A 27,082-nucleotide genomic window follows, 5' to 3' on the forward strand; every position below is an offset into this window, starting at 1 on the left:
TCTTCTGTAAGACATTTCGGAAGTTTCTATTCTCTTCTTGTCCAAACTAGTTATCGTCCATGTTTCACTTCCATACATGGCTACGCTCTATACAAATACTTTCAGAAACGATTTCCTGACATTTAATTCAATACTCAATGTTAACAAATTTCTCTTTTTCAGAAACGTTTTCCTTGCCATTGCCAGTCTACATTTTATATCCTCTCTACTTCGACCATCATCAGTTATTTTGTTTCCCAAATAGCAAAACTCCTTTACTACTATAAGTGTCTCATTTCCTAATCTAATTCCCTCAGCATCACCCGTTTTAAATCGACTATATTCCACTATCCTCGTTTTGCTTTTGTTGATGTTCATCTTATAAGCTCCTTTCAAGACACTGTCCATTCCATTCAACTGCTCTTCCAAGTCCTTTGCTGTATCTGACAGAATTACAATGTCATCGGCGAACATCAAAGTTTTTATTTCTTCTCCATGGATTTTAATACCTACTCCGAATTTTTCTTTTGTTTCCTTTACTGCTTGCTCAATATACGGATTGAATAACATCGGGGATAGGCTACAATCCTGTCTCACTCCCTTCCCGACCACTGCTACCCTTTCATGTACCTCAACTCTTATAACTGCCATCTGGTTTCTGTACAAATTGTAAATAGCCTTTGGCTCCCTGTATTTTACCCCTGCCACCTTCAGAATTTGAAAAAGAGTATTCCAATCAACATTGTCAAAAGCTTTCTCTAAGTCTACAAATGCTAGAAACGTAGGTTTGCCTTTCCTTAATCTAGCTTCTAAGATAAGTCGTAGGGTCAGTATTGCCTCACATGTTCCAATATTTCTACGGAATCCAAACTGATCTTCCCCGAGGTCAGCTTCTACCAGTTTTTCCATTCGTCTGTAGAGAATACGCGTTAGTATTTTGCATTCGTGACTTATTAAACTGATTGTTCGGTAATTTTCACATCTGTCAGCACCTGCTTTCTTTGGGATCGGAATTATTATATTCTTCTTGAAGTTTGAGAGTATTTCGCCTGTCTCATACATCTTGCTCACCAGATGGTAGAGTTTTGTCAGGACTGGCTCTCCCAAGGCCGTCAGTAGTTCTAATGGAATGTTGTCTACTCCCGGGGCCTTGTTTCGACTCAGGTCTTTCAGTGCTCTGTCAAACTCTTCACGCAGTATCATATCTCCCATTTCATCTTCATCTACATCCTCTTCCATTTCCATAATATTGTCCTCAAGTACATTGCCCTTGTATAGGCCCTCTATATACTCCCTCCACCTTTCTGCTTTCCCTTCTTTGAACTGGGTTTCCATCTGAGCTCTTGATATTCATACAAGTGGTTCTCTTTTCTCCAAAGGTCTCTTTAATTTTCCTGTAGGCAGTATCTATCTTACCCCTAGTGAGATAAGCCTCTACATCCTTATATTTGTCCTCTAGCCATCCCTGCTTAGCCATTTTGCACTTTCTGCCGATCTCATTTTTGAGACGTTTTTATTCCTTTTAGCCTGTTTCATTTACTGCGTTTTTATATTTTCTCCTGTCATCAATTAAATTCAATATTTCTTCTGTTACCCAAGGATTTCTACTAACCCTCGTCTTTTTACCCAATTGATCCTCTGCTGCCTTCACTACGTCATCCCTCAGAGCTACCCATTCTACTTCTACTGTATTTCTTGCCCCCATTCCTGTCAATTGTTCCCTTATGCTCTCCCTGGAACTCTATACAACCTCTGGTTTAGTCAGTATATCCAGGTCCCAACTCCTTAGATTCCCAACTTTTTGCAGTTTCTTCAGTTTTGATCTACAGTTCATAACCAATAGATTGTGATCAGAGTCTACATCTGCCCCTGCAAATGTCTTACAATTTAAAACCTAGTTCCTAAATCTCTGTCTTACCATTATGTAATCTATCTGAAACCTGTCAGTATCTCCAGGCTTCTTCCATGGATACAACCTTCTTTTATGATTCTTGAACCAAGTGTTAGCTATGATTAAGTTGTGCCCTGTGCAAAATTCTATCAGGCAGCTTCCTCTTGAATTTCTTAGCCCCAATCTATATTTACCTACTATGTTTCCTGCTCTCCCTTTTCCTACTACTGAATTCGAGTCACCCATGACTACTAAATCTTCATCTCCCTTCACTATCTGAATAAATTCTTTTATTTCATCATACATTTCTTCAATTTCTTCGTCATCTGCAGAGGTAGTTGGCTTATAAACTTCTACTACTGTAGTTGGCATGGACTTCGCGTCTATCTTGGCCACAATAATGCGTTCGCTATGCTGTTTGTAGTAACTTACCGGCACTCCTTTTTTTTCTCATTATTAAACCTACCCCTGCATTACCCCTATTTGATTTTGTGTTTATAACCCTGTATTCACCTGACCAGGGGTCTTGTTCCTCCTGCCACCGAACTTCGCTAATTCCAACTATATCTAACTTTAACCCATCCATTTACGTTTTTAAATTTTCTACCCTACCTGCCCGATTAAGGGATCTGGCATTCCATCCGTAGAGCGCCAGTTTTCTTTCTCCTAATAACTACGTCCTCCTCCTGAGTAGTCCCCGCCCGGAGATCCAGATGGGGGACTATGTAACCTCCGGAATATTTTACCCAAGAGGACGCCATCATCATTTAATCATACAGTAAAGCTGTATGCCCTCGGGAGAAATTACGGCCGTAGTTTCTCCTTGATTTCAGCCGTTCGCAGTACCAGCACAACAAGGCTGGTTTGGTTAGAGTTACAAGGCCAGATCAGTCAATAATCCAGACTGTTGCCCCTGCAACTACTGAAAAGGTTGCTGCCCCTCTTCAGGAACCACACGTTTGTCTGGCCTCTCAACAGATACCCCTCCGTTGTGGTTCCACCTACGGTACGGCTATCTGTATTGCTGAGGCACGCAAGCCTCCCCACCAACGGCAAGGTCTATGGTTCTTGCTAACTGATACTGTCTAAAATCGAGGTATATCACTCTCTGTATGCCTAATCAGGAATGACGGTTAGTTTCAGTCAGTCACGAAATATTTGCTTAGTCTGCATGACCTGGGTTTGAATCCATATGCAGAACGAGACGGTTCGTCGAGTCATTTGAAGTTCATACTTATTCTCAACAAGCTGCTCATGAATAACTTAAATTTTTAATGTCATTTTGTGCTAAATAGTATGTACGGTATGTTACTTTGAAGAGGAAATCATGAATACGACGAATTTTGTACTGGCGTTACCTATCTGACGTAATAATGAGAGTGGTAACATTTCAGGTATGTCATTTATTGTAATAAGTGTGAGCTTACAAGCCTTAAGGACAGTGTTATCTGCGATAAGGTGTTCCCTGATATTTGTAGTATCGTGGTGTTACTTAACATCTTGAGTTATTGCGATACAGGGCAGTGTTTTCTAGTGGTGACTTGTTGCAACCATTTTCAATAGTCAAACGACTGTACCAAGGAGCGATTAGAGGACCTGCTAGAGAGCTGTATTATGTGGGTTGCATGCGATCAGGCGAAATGCAATTCAGGTCGTTCGGATACTTTTGAGCACGACTGTACAATTAACGAATTACGATTGCTGCCAACTTCAGAGGTCTAACAGTCATGGTTCTTAATCAGAGTACTGATGTCCTGTGTTACGTGTGTGACTTCAGAAATAAGTAACAATGAGTCGCTGTGTCCTGTTGTGCATAATATGGCTCGTAAATATCTGGAAATAGTGGTTTCCTCTGTTCCTTTTGAAAGGCTGTATATTAAGGCACGGAACACGTTAACTGCTTGCCGTTTCTCAATTAATTTTCTGAAAAATTTTGATGCTTGTGAGAATATTCACTACAATATCTGTGTTAAACAACAATATTAATTGGCTTTGCTAATGGAAGTTAAGTAGATGTATAGTTATATGCAAAATAGTAATTAGTACTTATGTATTTCATGAAAGTAAACGACTTCTTTAGTTGAAAAATGGGAAATGTAACTGCGATATCACTTTACTCTTTTTAGAAGAACGCGTTTATTATACAAAATTAACTGTAGTGAAATGCTTTGTAGACTTAACGATATTGACATAATATAACAATTAATCAGATACTCGGTTATTAGACACAATTAATCGATTGATATATGAAACAGAAAATGCTAATTAATCAACTCTTACCTATAATCAGTCACCCCTAGCGCTATTGATAACAACTGAAACTTTTCTGGCCATCTTATACTTGTTATGTCATAGCTCTGTCGTGAAAGTACTTTATTTCCAGCTAAATACATTTACCTAAGGAAGATAGGGATACTTAATTTCTGGATGACCACTGAAATTCTTTAAGTGATCAATTGTGTTTGCTCCGTCACCTGCACTCAAATTAACAACCCTTTATCCGATGTTATTTATAAACATAAAAAGAGTGTTTCTGATGTACGGGAAAGTAATATTGGTAGAAGAGGTCGGATAGGTCGTGGTTGGGCATTGCACTGTGTTTCCTGATGGAGAGGGACCCAGAGCGGAGCTACCTGCCCCTCCGCCCGCAGACGCCGACTGTGTGCACAGGCGCTGGGGTGGCGGCGGCGGATGAACTGGCTCCGTAATAACGCGCACCTGCGGCCCGGCCGCCCCCGCCGGGAATCGATCGGCGCCACCGACGACAGACGACGCCTCCGGGGCGCTGTGACGGCCGCGGTGGGAGTGACACGCGGGCTGCCAGCTGCTCAGGGGCGGGCCGTAGCCACCAGGTGGCGCGGCGCCCGAGCGTCAGGCGTGTTCAGCAAGTGACGTCCAACTTCTCCTAATGTCGGCTCGTACTGTTCATTCTCATCACTCTCGAAATACATCACATGTCCAATGTCGCAAATGTTAACGTCTCTTGGTGTGTTTACGGAAGACTGGGTTCACAAAACTGCTGGTCTTGTTCGTTCCCCATATGAAGTCCATGACCTTGCTGAAACAGAGGTTGGCCAGCCGTTGTGGCCGAGCAGTTCTAGGCGCTTTAGTCCGGAGCCGCGCTGCTGCTACGGTCGCAGGTTCGAATCCTGCCTCGGGCATGGATGTGTGTGATGTCCTTAGGTTAGTTAGGTTTAAGTAGTTCTAAGTCTAGGGGACTGATGACTTCAGATGTTAAGTCCCATAGTGCTCAGAGCCATTTAAACAGAGGTTGTGATGAAGTATTAATCTTGATTCAATTACTAGTGATATTTGAGTTTTTCTTTCCAGTTGATAAAAATGCGTGCAGTTCATTAGCAAATATAGAGTATTATGATGTTCACTTCGTAACTGACTGACGAACGCCGGTAACTTAAAAAAAAATGGCTCTGAGCACATGGGATTTAACTTCTGAGGTCATCAGTCCCCTAGAACTATCTAACCTAAGGGCATCACAAGCATCCATGCCCGTGGCTGGATTCGAACCTGTGACCGTAGCGGTCGCACTGTTCCAGACTGAAGCGCCTAGAACCGCTCGGCCACAACGGCCGGCACGCCGGTAACTCATCTTACATTAAGCATACCGGTATATATTCGGTTTGTTCCTAGGGGATGTGTTCATGGAATGTAGAACACTGCAGCGTTTCCACGGCGTGGACCGCTACACCGTTCGCTCCAGGATTCCCATGTGCAGTGATAAATTTCAGGTATCCTTGCAATGGAGCCTGTTAAATGGAAAGTACCACCTCATGTTGGAATTAGACAATATTAGTGATGCATAAGAACATTCTCATATGAAGTTTTATAAGGAATATGGCTTTTTACCCGTAGTTTTGTCTGATTATGGTACATGTATAACACACATCTCCTCCTCCATCTCTGTGTCCAAATCCTCCACCATCCTCTCCCTGTCTATCTCCTCCTACCTATCTATGTTCATCTCCTCCTCTCTTGTGCATCCCATCACGGTCATGTCACTATTATTTTACTCTTCCGCCAGTCTCTGCTCAGTCACACAATTTGCACATACACTATGTGATGAAAAGTATCTGGACACCCTTTAAAACATACGTTTATCATAGTAGTTGCATTGTGCTGCCACCTACTGCCAGTGACTCCATATCAGCGACCTCAATAGTCATTAGACATCTTCAGAGAGAAGAATGGGGCACTGTGCGGAACTCAAGGACTTCGAACGTGGTCAAAGGATTGGGTGTCACTTGTGTCATACGTCTTTAAGCGAGATTTCCATATTCATAAACACCCCTAGGTCCACTGTTTTCGATGTGATAATGAAGTACAAACGTGAAGGGACACGTACAGCACAAACGCGTAAGGGCCGACGTCGTTTGTTGACTGACAGAGACTGCCGACAATTGAAAAAGATCGTAATGTGTAATAGGCATACATCAATCCAGACTATCTTACAGGATCCACTGCAAGTACTATAAAGTTAGGCGGGAAGTGAGAAAACTGGGATTTCATGGTCGAGCGGCTGCTCATAAGCCACACATCACGTCGGTAAATTCCAAACGACGCCTTGCTTGGTGTATTGGACGATTGAACAGTGGAAAACCGTTGTGTGGAATGATGAATCACGGTACACAATGTAGCGATCCGATGGCAGGGTGTGGGTATGGCGAATGCCCGGTGAACGTCATCTGCCAGCGTGTGTAGTGCCAACAGTACAATTCGGAGGCGGTGGTGTTATAGTGTGGTCGTAATTTTCATGGAGGGGGCTTCCACCCCTTTATTTTGCGTGGCACTATCACAGCACAGACATACATTGATGTTTTTTAAGAACCTTCTTGCTTCCCACTGTTGAAGAGCAATTCGGGGATGGCGAATGCATCTTTCAACACGATCGAGCACCTGTTCATAATGCAGGGCCTGTGGCGGAATGGTTACACGACAATTCGTGTCAGAGCTCACCGACCGACATCGATACCTATCCTCAGTGCAGCACTCCGTGAAGAATGGCCTGCCATTCCCCAAGTAACCTTACAGCACCTGATTGAATGTATGCCTGCGAGAGTGGAAACTGTCATCAAGGCTGTGGGTGGGCCAACACCATATTGAATTCCAGCATTACCGATGGAGTGTGCTACGAACTTGTAAGTCATTTTCAACCAGGTGTCCGGATACCTTTGATCACATAGTGTACATCCCCTGGATTGTATTCTGACACTGCTCACACAACAGGCCATCCATTGCAGGCCAGCCTACATGTCAGGGGTTACAATCACTTCCACTACCCCTTACCTCTAAGGGGGCTAGGTGGTATTTATTCCCACAGTATGACTTTTCAGACAGTAAGTGGTACGTGTATCCATTTTACCTGAAATCGATCAAGTGCTTTAGGAGGATGTGTGAAACACAGATACGTCTGTACATACGCCCATTTTTATTATACAGATTTAATAATTCGATTGTGCTTCTGCAGCTGAGGTGTAAGCATGTCTTATCTCCATATTGAGGACATGGATTGAATTTCCAAATGTACAAGGGTTTTTTATGGTGAGAGCACTAGTATGGGCTGCACTCAGCCTCTGATGTCAGGTCAGGAGCTACTTGAGTGAGAAGCTGCGCCTCCAATCTTTGGGGAATCTGACAACAGTAAGGAAAGCCGTGTGCTGATCACTGATCTCTCCATACCGTATCTGACTGCGCCAATGGCAGAGGATGACACCGCAGTCGGTCTGTACTGAATCGTCTACCAGAGTCAGAACGTGGAACTCGTCAGCTGCGGAAAAACCTTAATAATTCGAGGAAATATTGCACACAATTAACTGTTGATAAGATGATTTAGATCATTCTTTGTTGCAAATTTTACGAATCCGTTAGCAGACACAGAATCTTATTCACAAACAGGCATGCATCTATACATATACCTACACATCGGATCAATTAAAGCAGTTTATGTTGCCTGTAGATTACATGCCCTCAGGTGGGGCGGCGGAGGTTCGAGTCCTCCTTCGGGCTTGGGTGTGTGTGTTTGTCCTCAGGATAATTTAGATTAAGTAGTGTGTAAGCTTAGGAACTGATGACCTTAGCAGTTAAGTCCCGTAATATTTCACACACATTCGAACATTTTCAGTTGTGGTTCCATCGTATATGTTATCACCTTGTGGCTATTGTATACACGGTGTTTCTAAAACGAATGTACAAAATTAGAGTGTAGGAGTGTGTCATAACAAGCAACTTTCACATAGGACTACATTACCACATCCCTTAGCATTTGGCGCTGGCGTCATTTAACAGTGTTGTGCTGCACTGAAGGGGTAGGCATACAGGCTGCCATCTGAGTCAACAGAATAGCCGGTCTGCAGGACAACATTCACAATGTTTTTGTGTCATCAAGGTGAAAAGAGAGACAGGGTTGACATTGATGTCCTGTATTTGCAAACAGTTACAAAAACTGCTCGAAATTACGCCCTTCTGCTGGAATGCACCCAGTGCAACGACGCCTGAGTGACTGTCTCACCCTTTCAAACATCCCTGGCAAAGTGTCGATTCCATCAGAGGCTGCCCTACACCGCGCTGTCGGCTCTTCACCTGTCTCGACAGTTGTTTCGTAAACAATAGGTTTCAAAATATGTCTCCAGATGAAAAAATAAAGGGGTGGTGTCAAGTCAGGAGAACAAGCAGGCTTTGCCACGATGCCCTATCCAGTTCTCACCAAAGGTCTCATTCAAGTTATTTCGCACTGCATTAGCGAAGTGACAGATGCAGTATCATGATGGTACTACATGTGCTGTCGCAAGTTCAGTGAACCATGTTTCAATCACTCTGGCTGTGTTTCCCTTACGAAGATTAAGAATCTGTTTGTGTTCAGTCGTCGGAGGAGCATGTATGCACCAATCAGATTATCGCCTACCAAATCAGCCCAAACGTTGACGACAAAGCGCTTTCGGTGACCATGAACAAAGGCCGAATGCGGATTTTGACGCACCCACAAGAGTTGATTGTGACTGGTGAACACAACTTTCCTTGTAAAGGATGCCTCACTCATAAAAAGCGCAAAGTGTGGGAATTCAGGTTTCATGGCACACTTCTGCAAAAACCACTGGCAAAAGTCAATAGATGTGTAAAATATTCTGGATTAAGGGCTTGAACTTTCAGAAGGCAGTAAGGGTGAAAATTATCTTCATTACACACACACCAAACAGTGGAATGCCAGAGCTACTGCCTCCTCTTAAGCTCTGATGTACGCAGTACACATTGTCGACTACACTCGTCTGGCTCTTCGCCCTTGTAACACAAAATGAATACATCATGTTTCCATGTAGAACTTAAATACAGATGCACTATTACGATAAAATGTCAGTGGACAACTCAACTCAAGTGCACCTGTCTCTCGAGGGACCTGTGGATAACGATGAATGTGTGTGAATCCTGACACTTGACGATTCAGAAACTGCGGGGTGTAGAAACGTTGAGCAACGTTCATCCACCATCCCGTAAGCATAGTGAACGCCTGCCCTTCTCCCCAAGAAGGTGCTCTATTTTCTGTCTACTCTGCACAGCACCAAACGCAAGAGTGTCCCTGACTGTTGAGACGCTGATGCGCTGCGAACAGGAATCCGCAGCGTGCACAGGTGCTGCCCTCTCGGCGATATCAAATCAAACAGGCGTATAGACTGAAAAGCACCACGCGTTTGTTTTCCATCAAGTGTCGGAAAATTCTCCATGGCGTTCTCCCACACGGAATATCTGCTAACATTTCCATTCGGATGGCAGGTTGTATGCCTACCTTCCTGGCGGCGGGCGACTCTGTTAAATGTCTCCTAGCGCCAAACGATAACAGGTGCGGACCCGGGTTGCTATGTGAAAGTCCTTGCTATGCCTGACTCACTCTACCAGCCCTGTCAGTTTTTATATTCGTTGTATAAACACCCTGTATACATTTGTATTTAATGCTAAACTACTCTGATGCTGTAGCTGTCCTTTTACATGCAGTTTTGTATTCCCATCTAAAATACTTATTTTAAATGCAAAGCTAGGATAATGAATCCCAAACTGTTTCTGAGGAATCGGACAAATGGTGGCAAGTGGCAGAACCCTGTTAATAATTTTGAAATAAATTTGCTTCACGTAATCAGCAAAGTACGTCGAAGCTACTCTCCAGGTTTGCGTTCGAGAGAATACAGAACCTGGGTAGCTGATGTGAATACGGTGGAGCTGTAGAGCAGCGATGTTACATATACGGCATAAACAACCAGCATTTGTCTGGAAGAAGCAAGACGAAACAGAAAGTGTGATAGAATATAGCATTCATTCTGAAAGTCACTGATTCTTAATTGCGCCATTGCTACCGAAGTCACTATTAATATTTTTTAAAAGATTGTTTCGATGTTATTACTACGAGGTGCAGTGTCTGTAGTTTATTGCGAGAATATACACTCCTGGAAATTGAAATAAGAACACCGTGAATTCATTGTCCCAGGAAGGGGAAACTTTATTGACACATTCCTGTGGTCAGATACATCACATGATCACACTGACAGAACCACAGGCACATAGACACAGGCAACAGAGCATGCACAATGTCGGCACTAGTACAGTGTATATCCACCTTTCGCAGCAATGCAGGCTGCTATTCTCCCATGGAGACGATCGTAGAGATGCTGGATGTAGTCCTGTGGAACGGCTTGCCATGCCATTTCCACCTGGCGCCTCAGTTGGACCAGCGTTCGCGCTGGACGTGCAGACCGCGTGAGACGACGCTTCTTCCAGTCCCAAACATGCTCAATGGGGGACAGATCCGGAGATCTTGCTGGCCAGGGTAGTTGACTTACACCTTCTAGAGCACGTTGGGTGGCACGGGATACATGCGGACGTGCATTGTCCTGTTGGAACAGCAAGTTCCCTTGCCGGTCTAGGAATGGTAGAACGATGGGTTCGATGACGGTTTGGATGTACCGTGCACTATTCAGTGTCCCCTCGACGATCACCAGTGGTGTACGGCCAGTGTAGGAGATCGCTCTCCACACCATGATGCCGGGTGTTGGCCCTGTGTGCCTCGGTCGTATGCAGTCCTGATTGTGGCGCTCACCTGCACGGCGCCAAACATGCATACGACCATCATTGGCACCAAGGCAGAAGCGACTCTCATCGCTGAAGACGACACGTCTCCATTCGTCCCTCCATTCACGCCTGTCGCGACACCACTGGAGGCGGGCTGCACGATGTTGGGGCGTGAGCGGAAGACGGCCTAACGGTGTGCGGGACCGTAGCCCAGTTTCATGGAGACGGCTGCGAATGGTCCTCGCCGATACCCCAGGAGCAACAGTGTCCCTAATTTGCTGGGAAGTGGCGGTGCGGTCCCCTACGGCACTGCGTAGGATCCTACGGTCTTGGCGTGCATCCGTGTCGCTGCGGTCCGGTCCCAGGTCGACGGGCACGTGCACCTTCCGCCGACCACTGGCGACAACATCGATGTACTGTGGAGACCTCACGCCCCACGTGTTGAGCAATTCGTTGGTACGTCCACCCGGCCTCCCGCATGCCCACTATACGCACTCGCTCAAAGTCCGTCAACTGCACATACGGTTCACGTCCACGCTGTCGCGGCATGCTACCAGTGTTAAAGACTGCGATGGAGCTCCGTATGCCACGGCAAACTGCCTGACACTGACGGCGGCGGTGCACAAATGCTGCGCAGCTAGCGCCATTCGACGGCCAACACCGCGGTTCCTGGTGTGTCCGCTGTGCCGTGCGTGTGATCATTGCTTGTACAGCCCTCTCGCAGTGTCCGGAGCAAGTATGGTGGGTCTGACACACCGGTGTCAATGTGTTCTTTTTTCCATTTCCAGGAGTGTATAATTTATTTAATATAGTGAATTTATTGAAAGTGTGCCAATTTAATTTCAGTTGTTATACGTAGTGTGAAGTTGAAAAAAATATATTCAATTATTTTTCTAGTGGCGCCCCTATGGGCAAAACATTTTTAATGAGGTCAGATGGTAATTTAAATTTTTCATTTTAGGCACTTTATTGCGGTGACTCACCCGAGCAAAATTATACAAATAAAACGGACATGCGCTTAGGCAGAGTAGTAGAGCTCGGAATTGAAGACAAATAAATTCAAGCCTCATTTTAGGAAAGAGAGTCTCCGGAATGCTTGGCGTCCCCCACTGCCATGAAATTGTGTGTGAATGAAATTATTATTAATATGTCAACATTGATTTTATTTTTATTACAATTTCACTGAAACTATAGAAGCTAAAGCTACTTTGTCAAGAAACGAATCATTACACACACAATTCACTGTACGTTGACGAAAGAGACAATACATCAATGTATACTGTCATTTACACAGATGAGTAACACCTTATGGCTAAATACTAAGTTAGTTTGAGGAACTCATGCGCTTGATGAATGCGTACTGCAAGGAAGAATGAGAGGTTCATAATTCATAATTTTCATTCTGTTCCATGCCGCTGGTAGTAGGAACGGGAGAATAGGAATCTGTTTTACCGTGATTCAGGAAAAAGTTATCCATATGAAAATCGTTAATACCACTGTGAATGAAGGTTGCAGTCGTATTTGAATAAGTCCATAATTTTAACCACAACTCCCATGACGGATTACATTGACTTACCAGAGAGAAACTTCGAGGTACTTGTACAACGATGTGTACGATGTTTGATAACTAAATAGCAGATCGGTTTGACGACAACCCTTTCTCTGATAAAACATATCTTGTGAAAGCCCAGAGTTGCATCAGTTTATTGCACCGTAGGTAATATGTCACTCATAACTACCAAGATGGTAACGTTGGAGAATCTCTGGCTAATGCAGGAAGATCAGGCAATCTTTCTTCCCTTGTATCTTTTGTAATTGGAATAGAACAGAGGAGGAGGGGTGAATCTCGTGAAATAGGTCACCTCCACCATTCACAGTACTTTAGGTTACGGAGCATTGTTGCAAATGTAGATGTCTTTCTGTTTTTTATGAATGAATTTATATAGTAGCTGCGTGGTTAGCGGTTAAATCTATGACACCTTTCTTTCTTTCCGATCTGTAGTAATGGATCTTACAATCATTTTATTTTACGAGTAATTATATAAAAAAGCAAAATACCTAACTCGGAGACAACTGTCTTCCGTTTGTTAGGTGGGAATACCATTGCGCAACCAACAATAACTAGAGATATAGGTGAGATACATGAAGAGTATTAATGGTAGATGATACGTAAATGTTGTTTGAGACAGTTTTTACTTTAGCTGTTTCATGAACCCGTTATGAGTTAGTCGACACTTAGTAGGATCAGAAGCACACTGGAGCCTGACAATTACTTCTGTTTCCCAGCTGTATGCCATTATGTGACTCTTTTTCCTTTTCTTCCTTTTGTGAAAGCTAATGTGTTGGACATGTTAACAAATAATGGGACCATATGACAGTTCTCTTACTATGTGAACGTATTCCTTCACTGTATTGTGTCACAAGGGTATTGTTCAAATAAACCGCATGTTGTCACTGTTTCCAGCCTCTCTTTTTCCTTTCTTCTCCTCTCTTTATTTTCAGCTCGTTGGAGTTTTATTTTTGACCATGTGTATGTGTGACATTACCACGATGGTTCGCTTTAGCGCCATAGCGATATCTGTCTATAATGGAGAAGACTAGACCCCTTATCTAAAACTAGCACACAACCGAGAATCCTTGTTCCAATTTCGTCGTCTAACAAAGAAAATTATTTTATTTATAACAAGCAATCAGCCAGTTATCCACTGTTATCTGTTTTCTATGATTCTGAATTTTATTAATTCCAACAGTTACTATATTTAAGCGGAAATGGTTAAGATGTTGCTTTCAGTGATCATCGTGTGAAATATTTGATTGTGGTGATTTGAAGATGCAGAGACTCCATTGAAACCGAATGCTGTCGAAAACACAAATTAAAAACACTTACAGTTTAGGGGTCATCTGAGAATCATTCATGATTTTCTTATTTATTTAGTTTGTCTTTACCCTCCTTGAAACCGAGACAGTGAATATTGTTGTTCTAATGTTAGATATTGCAACAAACAGCACTCGATATTGCAGATAGTGTAGGAGGCAAGCAAGCAGTCATTAATTCAGTTTATAATAGCAATGATTAGATTAATGTTGATGAGTTGCATACCGCTCCTTTGAAAATCCGCGTGTCTTTAACAACTGATTTTACAGGCAGGTTGTCACTGAGCAAGTGCTTGAGTATAATCGCTAAAATGTATATGGGCGTTACACCACTACTTTAAAACGTAAGCGGCTCACAGCAAACAATATACTGGTCAGAATAGAAAATTTTTACCCAGAGGAAGTTATATATTACCCACATAATTAATGATACTTCATAAATGTAAGAGCATGACGATTTCTTAGACTTTCCCGTCGATTCGTTGACGTCTCGTAGAATCAGATGTACTGCCGGTAGTTCGCGTCTTCCCAACACGATATTTCGAGGTCCTAACTCGGTGTATTCATCAGATTTTTTTTGAGACTATTTGCTTTGTTGAGCGGGTCACCTGGACGTCTTAAGGAACTTCCATCGTGCTACCTTCACGATGCCGCCAGAGAACTGGAGGTCATCAACCGATTTAAGGAGACTGCCCAATCTTTCTACAGACAAACACGTGGGTTCACTTACCCATTTATTCACTGCTTAGACAGGCCTGACGATCCTCGAGACCTTTATAAACCCCTAATTGCCTTACTCAGTAGGGTGTAAGGTGTCACAGATGGTGGTTCTGTCTCATCACTTCCTAAGCACACATGACGAGAAACAAAATAACGAGATGTCATCATACTCTCAACTCCTTCCCACATATATAGCAGAAAATTCCATCAAGATAAAGATTGCACCCCAGCACATACTCAAGAGAAGATGAGATACTGTATGCAAAGCGACTAGTCTCAGGAAACACCTGATGAAGAAGCCGACTTACGACGTCGAAACATGGTATTGGGAAGACGCGGACGATCGGCAGTATACGCGATTCTACGAGACCACAATGTAAGAGCAGACTGAATCAATGAGTCGTCAGATCACCTGTGGACACGTCTCTTCATCACGTGTCGTTGCCTACATTATTACCATATTTGATAAGAATGAGTGCGGCTATACAAGATGTTCGACAGGCCTTCTACACGCATATGCGTTCATACTATCGCAGTGTAAAAAATTACTGAATCATCAATTAAAAGTCGTGATTCAAACTGGGATCCAGCACTTAGCCCCTTGGAAGATAAATGGAGAGTTGGTCTTACTCCTCTATCCAGAAGTGCACCAGGCCACGAGAAATCGCTCTACTTGTTACAAGCAACCACACTTGCATTGTGCTTCGTTCCGTATTTTGTATGCTTCTGTTCGGCAATAGTTACTATTTGGTAGCTCAGCTGCGGATGTTCTGTAAAGAAGATTTTACACTTCGTTTTAGCCTTAATTCCTCTGCTTATTGCGTGCTTTGTGAGGGTTAGTATCAGGATAACAAATGTGTTCTGATTGTGGCCGTTGTAGGAACGTAATGGAAGAGATGGCTGGTGTTTGTGAGCAGCTATAAGCTGCATTGGCCACTGTCGACCGAATCCATACGTCCGCGGCGTTGATGAAGTGGCAGCAAAAGCGCCACGGAGCTCTTCAGCTGCTACTGCTGCCGGCGTGGTCCGCGGAAAAGCCCGGTCGGGCGCCGAGAGGACGCGATGCTCGCTGGCGTGTCATCGCTGTCTATCGCTGAAGATGTTTTGTGTCAAATAGCTCAAATGTTTGCTCCACGCTTCTAACGTATAAGTTTGTCGCATTGCCTTCCGCCGCTAAGGAAACAGACTCCAGGTACAAGATTTTTTAAAATAAAAAAGGCAATTACTAGAACATACCAGATAGTAAATGAGGAGGGTGATAATTTTAAAATATTCGTCTTTAAGCTCTGAATAATTCGTAGAAATGTCCCAGATCTATCGACTCTCACAGAAATCAGTCATTTCTATGTCATATTGGCAACTGTGTGTTGATAAGCCCGAAGCAGAGAGTAAGGAAACTTCCGACAGTACGATACTGCAGTGCATGTGCTATTCCGAACTATGATGCAATCTTCCTTCGGGGTTGCTCATATGTGAAGTTAATGAACGAATCCGTACTGTCCATTTAATCACTCATTGGATCACTCTGGTTTTAAACAGGAAGAAATCCAAAATATTAAATTTCGCTTGCATGCATGTACGAAGGAACAAGCACTGCGGCGACTACCTATGTCATGAAATACAAGAAATTTATCGGCATTTGCGAATATGAACAGCGATCATAAATACCATATTGCAGTGAAATACATCGTACATCGTGTTTATCCGCCGACATCGCCCAAGCAACCATCAAATGTCTACCTTGTACGTGAATGTATATAACGGATACGTGAGTACAAGTTGTTAACACATGGTTGACGACATATGGAAATTTTGGGTCTGGCAGTGAGTCGTACTCGGATTACCTAACGTTAAGGTGGCCGCTCGTGATAAGGGGAAAATGCTGGTTCGAGTCCCGGTGCGTCACAAATTCTGAATGTCGGCTTTCCATTGTACAGCTGATGCTTGTCCATTTTCGTAACTGCGAATACATTTCTTGTACTTTCGACAGTAGATGAAAGGTATATTAGGAAGATAGATTTCACTCCCAAGGTGCTTGAACGTTTATAGTAGCAAGAGATGCTATCACATCGACGACGCTCACAAAAGGCAAGGAAGTCATCAAAAAAGCAAGAGAACTACATCTGTTTGGTCGAGTTGACAGAATGAATCCAACAGCGAACCATAATGCCTAGGATCAGGATTGATGTTAATCGAAGTATAGACAGGCAGTCAGACTCAAGACATAGCGGTCGCAGAACCAATCCGACATAGCCTGACTTTGATAGCACACAAGTGCTCCTGTCATATCGTAACCGTAGATGGTGACTTTAGTTTGCCTATCGAGGGGCAAAAGTACACATGTGTTCACGTGTTATCCGGGGACAAGGGGTGGGGTTGGAGGGGAGGGGGGCTTCAGCAGTCTTGTGAAATGAAGCTGTACACATTGTCAGACAACTATATGGAATAACTAGTCCGACAACCAAAACGCGAAAGAAATATTTTAGAGCACCTACCTGCAAATAGACTCGATCATTTCGAGAGTGATCATGATGCTAACACCCGGACGACGCTCACCAATGGCAAGGAGGTCCTCAAAAAAGCTAGACCACTACTTCTGTTTGGTCGAGCTGACAAACAGTAACCAACAACGTACCTGAAACAGAAATTGAGAACATTGAAATTCCTCAAATATACAATAACTGTAGTTAAAACACAGACATCATCAACCAAAACAGACTACGTAACAACTGAGTAACAAACGAAGACAAGAATGCAGCTTCGGGTCGTATGCGAGATCAATGAAGAAATCCGTCCTTTCTATTTAATCACTCACGGATCAGTCGGGTGTTAAACAGGCAGAAATCCAAAATATTAAATTTCGCATTCGCGTTTAAAAATGTATACACGAAGAGGAAATTATTGAAGTATCTGTGGTCTGTTCGTGTATGCATTTGTGTGCGCGTTTGTGTATGTATGTAAAAAAAATATATATTATATCACATCAAAACGCACACACACACATACATACATACATACATACACAAACGCACACACAAATGCATACACGAACAGACCACAGATACTTCAATAATTACACTCGAAAGTTTGGCAATAACATTCAATCTTTGGCAAAAACATTTGATAGTCGGCAACAGAAACCAAAACATTGCATTGAAACAAGCGTTCAGTTCATAGTGCTGTGGAATGTGGAAAAAAACCACAAATTGGCATTCATAAGAAGAAGAACAACACCAAAAATGCAACAGGAGCGTAATATGTAAGAAATTGTCCACGCAATCTGTAAGTACAGTTCAAAACATTACTACTCAATAGGGAATACCAACCACCAGAACTGTTTATAACCTACAGGCACAGTGACAAAAATGTAAATTAAATAGCTAACATATGTACATATTCCAGGCCACTGATGATGCCTTGCAGAAAATAAAGGCGAAACGCGTATGGCACTAAAATTGTGTTTTATTCAGTTGCTGTCAGACGGTCCATAAGTAAAAATTATCAATATGCCGTAATATTACAAGCAACTGAGGACGACAGGACTATAAAAGTTGAAGATGTTCCTCTTCATTAAAAAGACTGACTGAAAAGTAGAGTACCAGTTGCTTCATTCTACATTCTTCAGCACCTTTAGAAATTTTCCCAAAAATTTTGGCATGCGAACGTATTCACTCTCTTTCTAACATGCAGCTCACTTCTAATTCCCAGAAGCTCCCCTAACACTCTCTTTTCATCGCTGTAAGTCGCTCATACACATCCACTCACGCATGTCCATTCTCACTCACTCATTCAGTCCAACTCATTGACATTATCTCTTTCTGTCTCTCTAACTGTCACTGTATCCTGTGTCACAGCCACAGTCTCCTTCGTTCCGTCCTACTATTACTGTCTCCTCAGACTGTCTTTGTCTCCCTGTTGTTATCTCTTACAGCTACTATCTCATTCATTCCTTCCCACTGCCCCTCTCTCTTCTCACTGTCACTATCCCTCTCTTCCTCGTTGTCATTGTCGTAGACTCTGTCTCTCACTATCACCGGATCTAAAACAAATCCAATTTCTCCTTCTCTTCATTCCTCTCCCAATGCCACTGTCTCCTTCACTCTTTTCCTAACATTATTCTTACAGTGTCAACTATGTTCCACTGACTTTGTGTCCCTCTCTTTACCTAACATTATCATTATCTCCTTCGGTCTTTCTATGCCACAACTGCCGGCTAATATTTTTCTGTATTTATTACATTTCCATCTTTTTCTAATTGCCTCTGTCTCCTTCCCTCTGAGGTTAAAAAACTGAGGGTATGTTTGCATGCCGAAATTTTTGGGAAAATTTTTAAAGATGCTAAGGAAGGTGAATGAAGCAGCTGGTACCCATCTTTTCAAAACAAGCAGGTAAATAATACACGGAAAATATGCGCATTTTTTTGTGCTCCGATAGGAAAATTTTTCCTCTGGTTCCAATCTTTTCCCTGATAATGCAGGAAATGTCAAACTTATGAAAAATAAAGGCATTGGTCAACAAAATGTTGATAGTTTACTTATGTGAAATTAAAAAACGTAAAACTAATTTACACATCAGGCCAGATGTGCGTGCAAAACAATTTTGCAAGTATTTAAGTACTACGACATGGGGTTCCCGGAAGCTTTGTGAGACAACGGACACACTTTGACACTTTACACCGTATTTCTCCATGTTACGTCACTTTATAAAGTATGTTCTCGCCATACACCGGATTTTACTTTCGTATTTTACATGTGCAAGTAGGGTAATTTGAACATCTTTATCTTGGGAACGGATAAAGCTACCAGGAAAATTTTCACGATTATCCCACATCGAGATCTTTGGAATGTATCGTAGAAATTACAGTCAACTGCTGCACATGGCAGTTTTGGAATCTGAAGCTCAGTTTTGATAATCAAAAATCAAGTTTTTTGGGTGTTTCTCGATAACGGAGAGAGATTTTTGGAAATTGGAAGATGCCGCTTCTAGATAAATGTCTAGAGAATGTACCGTTAAAATTGTTAGCAATCTGCTGCGGTTATTATTTAAATTTTGCCTCATACCGGATTTCAAGTGCGTTTTGAACCTCTGCATCTCGGAAACGGATAAAGATATAAAGAAAATTTTCGAGGTTGTTCGAGATCGGAATCTTATAAATGTATAGTAAAAATATCAGCCATTTACTTGTGCACAGACATCTTGGAATCCGCAGCTCGATTTTAGTACGAAAAAATGGTAAAAGAATGCTGTTTTCAGGTTTTGCAAGGAATCGCTCATGAACTAATGGTGCCCCTATAGACCCCCTAAGGACGACTGTAGAGCACATCAAATACAAAAAGAGCCATACGATTTGCTCCGTTTACCTAAGCTGGAGGAAATGGGTAATTTTCATACTTTGGATTTGCACTGGGGGATAGTGACACTGAGATGATCCTTCTGTCGGCGATACAAATGGCCCCTAGCTCCAGGGATATCCAAGACACTTAACCCTACCTTTCTATCACCAGCAGAACACGAGGTATGCACTCCAGAAAAATCCTATTTTTACGCTCGTCGGTTTGCAGCATATTGGTAATCATGCGATTGCGTGTGTACCGATATTGAATTAAGCATCTCCCGCATTGAAAAAATATATTAAGATTGCCGATTGTGCACATGGAGCTGGGCCCTGACAGAGCTACTGCGCAAACTGCGTTATTAGACCCTTTCGAAGCTGAATTGCCATTCCACTGAATTTTCCTGCGTCATTAATGAACCACTGTTTACGCCTGTTTCCGAAAAGGGTAAAAACGAATTTCAGACTAGTTCCGAAAACGCCCGTTTGCTGCAGGATCCTAGATCACATTCCAAGATCAAACATTATGTTGTTCATAGGGGGAAAAATCTTTTCTTCGTAATCTGAAGTGAGTCACGAGAAATCAGTCTTGTGAAAGGTAGCTTACTTAATTCACACAGAATATCTTGAAAATAACAGATGCAGGATGTAATGCCTGGACGGGAAACCTGCCTTACGTGTAAAGCAACCAGCAACTAAAGGCTAACTTTTCGGAAAACCGGCGTACACATAGGCTCAACTTCGCCGTCTTTTGTGTATCCAGAAATATCTGTGTTAAGCAACAGTGCACAGTTAAGAGCCGCCAAAGTGTAACCGTGAGATCAATTGCGACATGCCATGGAAATGTCGTGTGGCTAGGGCCGCCCGTCGGGTAGACCGTTCGCCTGGTGCAGGTCTTTCGATTTGACGCCACTTCGGCGACCTGCGCGTCGATGAGGATGAAATGATGATGATTAGGACAACACAACACCCAGTCCCTGAGCGGAGAAAATTTCCGACCCAGCCGGGAATCGAACCCGGGCCCTTAGGATTGACAGCGACATGCCATTACAGGAGGCAATAACCATGTGGGTTGGAATGTGGCCAAAAGATCGCTCGCCGTCAAGTCAACCTGATGCAGTCGAACAAATTGTCTCGTAGAGGGAACGCTGCTGCAACGGCGACATCTGAAACCATGGCTGTAAGCAGCGGCGAGTGGCTAATGAACCACACAGTGTGTCAGTTGAGGGGATAACGGTTCTCTCGTGCGCATGACTATTACAGATCACTTTGATCCGTTCGCATGAGTTCCAGTGTAAAGAGAATGGACGCCAAATCCCTCTCCGGCCACCCATAGTTAGGTTTCCTGTCGTTTCCGGAATCACTGCAGGCAGATGTCGGGATTGTCCTTCGAAAAGGATAGAGCGATTCCTTCCCCATCCATTCCCAACTCAAGCTTGTACTCCATATGAATCGTTGTAGAAGGGACACTAAACACTAATCTGTCCATTCTTTTATACTGTCGGTTGTAGCGGTCGTGCACCTGTCTATGTTGACAGTTCGACGCGTCTGCCACAAGTTGGTCTGTTGGACGCACCTTATTCGGTCTTCCTTCATTCCCCATTCCATAAGCATTCCATTCAACAATGGACACGTGAACTATGTCGGTGGCGTCCTAATTGCAAAATACTCCAAAGTATGATGTTTTGCGACGACAACCGCTACTTCAAACTGCCCTACAACGTCAGGCGTATCCATATTAGACTCTACATGTGATGACTGCAGACAGGCAGCCTGTATTGTTCAGCAGCATGCCAGGCACATGCAAACTGTCATGGGTTTGGGTGCTATTTCGTACAATATGTAGTCTGAATTCCTAGATGTTAAGTCCTAGTGAACAACATCGTTACACGAAGTGATCATACAACGCAAAGTACTGATGGCTCACTACCCAACTCTGTATGCCATATTCCGGCCACATCTGGCGAGCTATGCTCGTGGCGTGAGAGAAAGTCGATGGCTGCCAATACTTCTCTGGCAGATGATCCGTGTGACAAGCATGACAGTTGATTGGAAAATTGTTCGTCACAATGCCCAAGCAAACCCTTTTGAAGCTTTGCGTACTCGTTTACAAAGCACGTGGAGGTAATAAATTCAGATCCTCCTTTAAGCGAAGTTCACACCAAACCATACCTTGAAAGTCAAAGATCATGCTAAGTTGTGTTATCGTAATTATGTATGTTTTCTTATGTAATGTGTTGTGTATTAAGTTCATTTCAGTCTTATGTGACCTCACGGTGTGTTAATCTCATTCAATGAGAAATTCGCATTCAGAACTGGCGTGAAACGCTTATGAGGGTAGAAAGCGAAATGGCGCCGTCATTCGCTATCATGTGGATTTTCAGTGTAGCTACGTTGCGGGCTCTCAAATACGTAGACATACCTACAACGCAACGTTCATTACATTAATCAATCCGTCAGCCACTTGTCTCACCGCTAACTCAACAATAATGGACCTTAAATTATTACTGTATAACTCATTTTGGAAAGCAGGTGCTAGTGAGACAACGTCTGCACCCCCCCCCCCCCCCCTCTCCGAAGCCAGCCCTCTCTCTGTCTACAGCATTGTAACCTATCAGGGACCCTCTTTCAGAAGATGATATTCCCTGTTTTAAGAATTAGTTTATTCTTTTCTCGCATGTAATTTTGTTTATCACTAACAGACTTTGGTGACCGAGTTACATAGAAAACTCGTCTTTAAATGAATGAGAGCTCATCTCTCAAAGACGAAAAACCTCACAGAAATTTGCAAAGATTATACTGAAATTGAATTACGTCAGAACCATTGCCCTAACATTTTCCGTGGCCACGCAGTCCACCACTGTTGACGATAGGGTTCGTTCACATGGGTATCCGTTGTATTCGTAAAACAGAGCTACTTTTTGTTAGCTTTTCTCAACTGACTGTTAACAATTACCAAATGAAAAATTGTAGTAAATGCAAAACATTCTTGTTTTCTTTACGCTTCTGGTATCGTCGTATTTATTCTGGCTCAGAACGACGATTTTTACTGTAAGTGGATATACCGTGTACCAAAAACTGTAATGCACAGGACTTCTACAAAATCCGTATGTTGCATCACTTTGCCAGTGCACATATGTACTGTTCTGATTACAAAACGAAACTGTAAGTTGGACAACAAAGATGTTGCATAATAACTAAAATGTTCAAATGTGTGTGAAATCTTATGGGACTTAACTGCTAAGGTGTTCAGTCCTTAAGCTTACACACTACTTAACCTAAATTATCCTAAGGACAAACACACACACCCAAGCCCGAGGGAGGACTCGAACCTCCGCCGGGACCAGCCGCGCAGTCCATCATGACTGCAGCGCCTCTGACCGCTCGGCTAATCCCGCGCGGCAGCATAATAACCAAACACTTTTTTATCCTTACTGATCGCGATGCTGAATATCGAGAAAAAGTGAAAGACTTGGCACGATAATATAGCTCAATTTATCGGAAATTGTCGGGAGTAAATAGCCATATATCTAGAGCAGCTTGCTGCCCAGTAGCAAAGCAGTAGGAGCCTCATATTTGCAGACTTTGGTGTGACGTCTAAATTTGCAATGGTGTCTAGCAAGCTATAACTATGAGCGTATCATGCAATTATAGTGTAAACAGGAGTGAATTTCTGTGAAAAATTAGCTATGTGCGCAGATTATTCAGCTGTGTTTAACCACATCCAATCAAAGCGACTGTCTTTCGCTCCCTGAAACTCAGCCGACTTCTCCGGTATCTCCAGTATTCCATAAATCTGCGGAATCCCATGTGTTCTAACGGGAAATGTTAGAGGACTGACGCAGTACAACCAGCTGGGATAATTTCAAACAGGAACGAAGAAAATTTAATGTGGATGTTATCACTAGCGGCAAAACATATTTGCAACCATTCCAATTAATTATCCTCCTGCCTGCTTTCTCTGTAAGCGTAACATGTTTTATGTGTACTCGAGTTACAAGTAAATGTGAGGTTAAACAATCCTATGAAATATAACTACCCACATTGCAACAACATACACACATGCCAAAGTAAAGATTATCTGCGATTAAAAAATTATGATGTGACACATTTTCAACCACAGATTTTAATAGAGTAAATACTGACTGCTTTGGAGGCGCAAGAACAGTAATAGCAATTAAGTTATCGGCATCCTGCTTTCCAGCACTAAATCAATACACATACAAAAATTATTTCAGGCTCAAAATGTATTAAAGCTAATTTATTTACGAGTGAAAGACATGCGACTGAACAATTGTCAAACATAATCTCTGAGTTCCTTTTGTTTCTGAAGACTCTTATAGTAATACACTGTCACTCTTGAATACAGAATTAACGGAAAATTTGGAGACAAATTACCGTGTCTGTAGCTCAGTAGTAACAAAAACATTAATCAATTATTACTTTTTGTACTCTGCCCACTGTGTCAAATCTAAGAATATTTCGGTTTGAAATTTTCAGAACGTTAGAAAGATTGCTTACTGCTCTGACACATATTCGGAAAAGTGGCGGAAAGCAAACTACTTGAGAACCATAATCTCACGCATTGAATTGACAAGTTCCAGACCTTCGAACCTATTTACGCATATGTCACTCATGGGATGAGGGTATTCTTTAGATTGAACGCAGTTAAACTGATTTGAGCCCGAAATACATTGTAAACATGGAAGCAAACGCTCTCTGAGACAGCTATAGAAAAATATATTAAATGATAATTAATTGAAACCCTCAGCTGCCGACAGGTGTTGTTGATATACCTCGATGGGGGCAGCTGAAAATGTGTGTCCCGACCAGGACTCGAATCCGGGATCTCCTGCTTACATGGCAGACGCTCAACCGATCTGAGTCACCGAGGACACAGATGACTATATTAACCCATGAGGCAACTTACACTGTTGTAACGAAGTCTGAGCTCCCTTTCACTCTTTTCCTGTATTTAGAATATTAAAAAGTTCCAGTACCAGCCAAATAAAAGGCTCTTCAATAGTGTTTACTGGGCTGTGCCAGGTTTCACTTCGTCTGACAACAATATTAATCAAAGTGTGAGCACAACATGTAGTCTTTAGTTTACTAAGTGACTAAGACACTGCATAGCTTCACATATACGTACTGCTTGTTCTAATATATTATGTTAAGCAATAAAGAAAATTTTGCGGTATTTGTAATTCATATCATCCTTATTTCACAAGAAGCTGAAAAAATTGCTAATTGGTGCGAATACTTTGCAAAAGAACTAAGACAATAGGAAATTCCAGTACCTGTAAACGACGTGAGAGTGGGTAGGAGTGGGTGGTAGCTGCTCGTACTGTGTGGATTAGTGTCCAGAATGATAACAAGGATAGTTCATCGCAATGTTTATCTTTTTGGGAGGGCGTGAGGCGGGACGAAATGCGGGTCTGACAAAGCTACTTAAGTAGATTGAAATTGTATCAGAGATAATCTGGTCAAGTATGCGTCACAATTTGCAGGTCTACTCGCAGTAATTTCCTTCGGATTTGCAAACTATGGTGATCATCAGAATATACAAGTAGTCCCAGTCAGAAACAGAACCGACAAGCGGTCGTGACGGTCCGGAACCGGTGATGTGATGGCCAATAAATCTTTAACTGCGACGCAAAAATTACTGCAAGGTGTTGACACTGATCTTTCCTGAGACTCTACTCTATAAACAATGTGGACGGATTTGTTTCAGTATACATTTGGAGCAAAACTGTACGCAAGGAACCGTTTCTCGATCCTGGCTACAGAGCTGTACAACTGCAGTGGAGGAACAGATGCCATCAGTGGGCCGTGCAGGACAGGAATCGAGTTATATGATCAGGTGAATCAGAGGTCTGCTTATACTTTAAAGAATTTTGTTTGTCGTCATACTCATCTCCAACTTCTGAAAGCGTCTTAGAAGGGCAACGCTGAAAGACAGAAGCAAAGGGAGAAAATTAAGCATTGCATAACCCCTCGAGGATGGTTCAGATGGCTCTGAGCACTATGGGACTTAACTTCTGAGGTCATCAGTCCCCTAGAACTTAGAACCACTTAAAAGAACCACTTAAACCTAACTAACCTAAGGACATCACACACATCCATGCGCGAGGCAGGATTCGAACCTGCGACCGTAGCGGTCTCGCGGTTCCAGACTGAAGCGCCTAGAACCGCTCGGCCACTCCGGCCGGCCCCCTCGAGGAGATGGGCATGAGCGACGAAGCAAAAGATTGGCTACGAGGGTATGCAAGGGAATGGTTCGCACCTTGTGAGAGGAACTAATTTGATTTGCGGAGAAAATGGGAAAACTAAGTCTGGATCACAGGGAAACGATTTAGATCCATTTCCTCTAGAAAGTGTGATATAACAATACCATCTTTCTACTGAAATGACGGAGTGATCTGTTTTGTGCGTCTGTCTTTATGTGTCAATCAGAATGACATTATCGTGTTTCCTTAGCTACAAAAGTGACAGGATGACATGAAGAATCGTCTGAGAGCAGTCCCTATCTTGAACTTCCCACAAGGTACAAGGATTCGAACAGCATTGAAAGACTCTGTAATCGCATGGAAAAATTCGGTAAACATAGATGTGATAGGTACACAATTAAGATCACTTTATGGGTTGTTATGGCAAAAACTGATGGCCAGTCTAAAGTCTTCGGGTATACATATCACAGAGGTTTCTATCAGCTATCTAGTATCGTATCTGTGTTCACGGTAGTAGCAGGGAAGTGAGCAACTTCTATACAAACTAACCTTAAGCGGAAGCAACGACAGAAGCGATTTCAATCACAGGTCTCTTTGCGTATAGAGAGCATGCAGCTAATATATCACTGGTCCCTCTTGTCATCTACACAGCGTAAAGCTTAACGCTGCGTACAGCATTTTCTCTCTTTAACTATAATCTCATAACAGCATTTTAAAGTAAGATCAATCGAAATTCCCACCTTCTACTGTGAAATTTTGCGTAGGAAGTATGACCTTGTACTGTATTCGTGGAGCAATTGGTTCTCCAGCAATCAGAGTCTATAAAACTATTCAAAGATAACAAAGTGAGAGTCCTAACTGTAACTACTTACTAAATTACTCCAAGCAGACTGCTACTGATTTATAGTACATCGTGTTTTCTGTTCTCAAGTTTCTGTCGAACAGACTTATTTGTGTTGATGCTTAACGATCTTTAGGGCTCTGTGGAAGAGC

This window comes from Schistocerca serialis, chromosome 1 (genome assembly GCF_023864345.2).
Source record: "Schistocerca serialis cubense isolate TAMUIC-IGC-003099 chromosome 1, iqSchSeri2.2, whole genome shotgun sequence".
Taxonomy (NCBI): domain Eukaryota; kingdom Metazoa; phylum Arthropoda; class Insecta; order Orthoptera; family Acrididae; genus Schistocerca; species Schistocerca serialis.